At 27.0% G+C, this 5,873-nt stretch overlaps 1 long non-coding RNA gene across 3 annotated transcripts in view; it reads left to right on the forward strand.

Moving 5' to 3' along the window:
* The first annotated feature begins 201 nt into the window (after positions 1-201).
* The window catches only part of LOC116841998, a 16,730-nt gene continuing 11,058 nt past the window's right edge, over positions 202-5,873 (forward strand). The window contains exons 1-2 of one of the 3 annotated variants that reach the window (XR_004377652.1): positions 202-696; positions 965-1,142. This is a non-coding gene — a long non-coding RNA (uncharacterized LOC116841998). The remainder of the gene's footprint in view (positions 697-964; positions 1,143-5,873) is intronic. The other 2 variants (XR_004377651.1, XR_004377653.1) reach the window with 2 other exon arrangements.

Consider the following 5,873-nt stretch of genomic DNA (forward strand, 5'->3'; position numbering starts at 1 on the left):
AGTGCCAAGAATTCAGAACGGTTAGTACAACCTAGGGAATTTTCAGCGCTATCAAAGCGCTTTCAATGCGCACTGATTAAATCGGAACGACTTTCCATGCAGTCTACGCGCTTCATGCGTGACTCGAAACGCACCCTGTATTTCAGTGATCTATACACGTACCAAATGGAGATTTTACCGGCAGCGCTTGGAAATGAGTGTAGCGAATAAGTTCCAACTTAAAGATAGGTGGCGTATCAAGCAATTATATAAATCGGCCAAATGGCCAGCATGACCGCTTTCAGGGTTCTTTCTGCATGCAGTCATAGTCGTAGTGTCTGTTAGTGCGTGAAAATAAGTGTTATCGCTCTATGTATATTATCTGAATATTATTCGTATATTATCCGCGCGTGAGTTTGACGCATTGTGATCGACCGTTTCACGTGATTTATCTATACAATCAATACTGTTTTTTATGTAGAGATCGACAGTGATCACTGCAGTTAAAGACATTCGTCGGATTCTGGCCTTCTAAAATATACGTGTCAAAAGCCTCAAAATAGCGCGCGTTACATTAATCTGCACTTTTCTTTACTATTCTACATTCTAAAGGGACTAAATGAGCCGTACCGTCCCATATCTCAGAAGACTGGCAATTTTGGAATAAAGCTCGGGTGTTTCTGGCCAATTGTATCATAAGTGCTTTCATAAATAAAGGTAAGTTATTATGCGAATATAAAGGTTATTATGCGAATTGTTACCTGAGCTATATGGAATATGTGTGTTGTGAAAGTCGTCTACAATACAGTAAAATTGTAGCAATACTCTAGTGTAAATATCGGTAAATATGCTATTTAGACCTACGTTTGATGGTCTTGTTTGTTACATATATTATCAAGAGCACCCTTCTTCTAATATTCAAGAAGTTTTAGCCGTTGCTCAATGTTTATTACAAAATTATTAACAAAAGAATTTTCATAAACAGAGTGTAATTTTTCGACACCGTATATATATTCAAGGAGACAACGTGTCATATATTCAAGGAACACGTGTTATACACATGCTATACAGGATGTCTCAGACTCCCCTCCACATATTTTGTGGGGACGGATTGAGGTGAACATGAAAATCCTATACCGTTTTGAGATATTCGCAATAATATGGTAATTTTTTAAATTAGCGATCGCAAATATAACGCTTATAATGTAACGACATTCCTACTGAAAAAATCCAGTTGAGATCTCAATTGAGAACTCAATTGAAATCTCATGTGAAATCGTAATTGAGAACTCATATGAGATTTCCGTAAAATTTCGCATATAAGATTTCAGTTGAGATCTCAATCGAGATACTTATATCTGATGGAAATAATTTATTGAAAATGTAATAAACTTTTGCTGAAATGTTTTTGAGAAGCATTCACAATTTTGATACAATTTCATTAAAATTTCATTATAATTTCATTAATACTTCAGCAATATTTCAGTACAAATTTAGAAAAATTCAGTGAAAAATTATTAACCTCTTAGCTATGGCAGGACTTTCCGCGGAGTTATAAGGTAAATATATCAATGCCCGGACATGTATCTAATTCCGGACATTCTTATTATTTTGAATATTTCTCTAAATATTTCATCTTTCAACGTACACTAAATATAAATATTAAATGTATGTATACCAATATGTATGTATTATACGTTGAAAGTTGAAATATTTATATTTAAATATAAAAATAATAACAATGTCCGGAGATGAGTACATATTCGGGCATTGGTACATTATCTTATCTCTGCAACGGCAAAGTTCAACGCGACTGCGTGAAAACAATCCTACATAGCACAAAAGTCAACGTTATTGTTAGAATGTTGCCAGAATATTTTATATTTTTTATATAAGTTATATTTTATTGAATGTCAATGTAATGTTATATTAATGTCCAATATTATAGAGTAGCAATGTTAATATTACTAAAATATTGGGGTAACGTAGCAAAATAGTTACATTTTTGTAATAGCAATATCATATTGCAATAATGTACCAAATGTATGTATGAAAATTTAACGTGAAAGCGTACTGATTATAATTATTTCTCAAAAAATGAGATCAGATATTTGACAGTTTTGAATAAACAACTTGAATAATTTATGAGCATATATATATATTTATTTATTTATATATTTAAAATATTTATTATATATATATATATATATATATATATATATATATATATGTGATTAATATATCTTTTTAATTCAAATAAATACGTCTTTGGTACGTTTTAGAAAATCATTTATTCAAAATAAATTATTTTTTTCAAATTGACTAATATTTTTCTCAGTGTACTTCATGTAAGGTTCAAAATGTCTATTATTTTACATTGAATATTCAGTGGTCGATTTTTTGTCAAGAAATAATCATTATAATAATAAATATTATAAACTAACAGAAATATTTGAAAGGTCTATAAGGAGCCAAGCACGAATGTCTTAGTGCCATTAAATATTAATACTGTTTTAATAATATAAATATGATAGTTTCTATAATTTCGGTTTATCTTAAAGCATTGCCGGCAGAATATGCTATCTCTCTTGTATAATAACATCTCTTACGAGATCGACTCTTTCTTTTTTTCTTTCTCTCTCTCGACTTATACCTTAGAGAATTTATAAACATTGTGTTGCGCGCGAGAGGACTGTCGAAGCCTCGATGGTCGAATGGAAAGGCGTCCCTCCCGAAAAGTGGAGAGGTTCCAGGTTTAAGTTCTGGCGGAGGCAGTTTTTCGCAACATATAAAATGAATCTATTCGAGTCATCGGTTTAATGCGGGGATTTTTGGGAATATAAATATATAAGTTTGGGATTCAAAGATCGATCTAAGTATGAAAGATTGATTCGCCACGTACGATAATCGAGGAAAAAAATTTTTAAAGAATTAAAGGTCGTCAATTTTTACGTTCTAGTTTATAATGGTTTGCTGCATGCCGAAAATCATAGATATATTAAAGTGGTATAAAGATATATATATATATATATATATATATATATATATATATATATATATTATACTTTAATATATCTATGATTTTCAGCATGCAGCAAACTATTATAAACCAGAACGTAAAAATTTACGGCCTTTAATTCTTTAAATTTTTTTAAAGATAATTACCCTAATATTCTATTATATAAGTTTATATAACATACCTAAATACATGAAATATAAAGAAATAAAACCTAAATTTATGAAATTAAAGAACTTTATAATATTTATTATTATGATTATTTCTTGAAAAAAATTGATCACTGAATATTCAATGTAAAATAATAGACATTTTGAACCTTACATGAAGTACGCCGAGAAAAATATTTAGTCAATTTGAAAAAAATAATTTATTTTGAATAAATAATTTTCTAAAACGGTACCAATGACGTATTTATTTGAATTAAAAAAATATATTAATCAGGATGGAAAATTTTTTACTGAAAAATAATGAATAATTGATTAGATTGAAAATATATTTAGTGAAATGTAAAAATAATTATTCATTTGAAAATTTTATTTAATGGTTGCAAATATTGTCTTGCTCAAATGAAGAAACTATTTACTAAATTTAAAGAAATATTAATGTAGAAAAACCAGAAGTTAAAATATAGCACACACTTGTAAAAATAAAAAAATATTTACTGAATTTGAATTAATAGATTCCTGAAAACCTTATTCATTTATTTCAAGTGGACTAAAGCGTTACTTACAGTGAAGCATCAAATTGTCAAAATTGAGAAAGCATGATTTCCTTTCAAATAAAAATTTATTCCGCTAGATATAAAGATAGGATTGCTTTCAATAAATATTGTGTATACTTCATAACATATTTTTGGATATATAACAATAATATATAAATTGACATTAGTTATTCAAAACAATTTTATTATTGGATTAAAATAGACTAAAATAGATATTATATTACGTGCATCCAAAACCACGAGTAGCTTAGTAAGCGCACATGGGTAGCCATTCAATATAGGGTATTTTGCACAATCTCTTACTAGTAAGTGCTCATACCCATTTCTAATGATCGATTAAAACTTAGTTCGAGTTTTGATTAAATAAAGAGTAAAATTCAGAATACAGCTTAATCAACATTGGTAGAAACGGGTGTCAGTGAGCGCTCAAATAGTATCCTAGGTTACTTTTCTGGGTGCAAACGCTTTTCAACCGCTCACAGTGAATGTTTGCATCCAATAAATTCACCTACAGTAACTGAGTATTCACTGATACGTTTCTACCAACATTGATTAAACTTTATTTTGGATTTAAGTCTTTATCAAATTAAAGTCTAATGAACTATGTTAGAAATGGATATAAGCATTCAGTAAGTGATTGTGTTAAATATCCTATACTGAGGAGCTATTCGTGAGCATTCAGTGAGCTACCTGTGATTCTGGATAACATGTATTGGTTTTATTTTTTCGTTTTACCTTCGTTCCTTTTGAAGATCTTTAACGACGCTCGATCTAAGGAGCAGTTTTAAATAGAAATTATTCGAGTATTGAATGTATGTTGCCCGCGAACTGTTCAATGATAATAAAGATTTATTATCATTACTATTATAATAATTATTATTAGTACATACATGTAAACAAGGATAAAGAGTGAATGTCCCAACTTGTTACTATATGATTTGAGGTATTTATAGCAATTGTAAGTAATCGAAAACCAAAAATATGCGTGCATTTCATTTTCGGCCAAAAATTACAAAGAAATTATAGATTTCTTCTATGTATTATTTTATATATAAAAGTTTCAAATTATATTTGAAGCAATTCTTTCTAGTTAATATTTGTTTAGACGTAGATAACAATGAAATAAAGTAAAAAAAAAATGTATTCAATCTAAATAAATATATTTATTCAAATGTTTTAGTTACAATAACATCTTATTTTTTAAATTTTAATAAGCAATAATTCACTTTAAAAATATATTTAATAAAATTAAAAAAATATTTTATCCAACGTGAAATTATTTTGAAATAAATAACGAATAAATGTTATTGAGACAACCATTGCTCAAATTGAATAACGTATTCTTTACAACTGAAAAATATAATATTTTCAAATTGAGGAAATAACTTTAAATGAATATTTTTTCAAACCAATTAATTATTTTACTCAATAATAATACACTATTTTGTAAAAATTGTTTTACTTAAATTGAAAAAATATTTGTCTGAAAATATCAAATTCTGTTGATATTGTTTATTTAAATTAAAGAAAATATTTTCTGAATTACAATTTTTGGATATTGTAAAAAAGAGTAAAATATTTATTTAAGATTAATTGTTTCAAAACAACTATATAATCCATTTAATAATAATGACCTAGGTCATTATTATTAAATGGATTATATAGTTTTAGTTTTACCTAGGTCATTATTATTAAATGGATTATACAGTTTTTATTATTAGGTTATAAATAGGTTATTATTATTTAATGTATTATATAGTTGTTTTGAAACAATTAATCTTAAATAAATATTTTACTCATTTTTACAATATCCAAAAATTCTAATTCAGAAAATATTTTCTTAGATTTGAATAAACGATATCAACAGAATTTGATGTTTTGAGACAAACACTTCTTCAATTTGAGTAAAACAATTTTTACAAAATAGTGTATTATTATTGAGTAAAATAATTAATTGGTTTGAAAAAAATGTATTTAAAGTTATTTCCTCAATTTAAAAATTTTTAATTTTTTAGTTGTAAAGAATAAGTTATTCAATTTGAGCAACGATTGTCTCAATAACATTTATTCGTTATTTGTTTCGAAGTTATTTCACGTTGGATAAAATATTTCTTCAATTTTATTAAATATATTTTTAAAGTGAATTATTACTCA

The sequence above is a fragment of the Odontomachus brunneus genome, unplaced genomic scaffold (assembly GCF_010583005.1).
Source record: "Odontomachus brunneus isolate Ranch 3 - 2012 unplaced genomic scaffold, Obru_v1 Obru_scaffold_020, whole genome shotgun sequence".
Lineage (NCBI taxonomy): Eukaryota > Metazoa > Arthropoda > Insecta > Hymenoptera > Formicidae > Odontomachus > Odontomachus brunneus.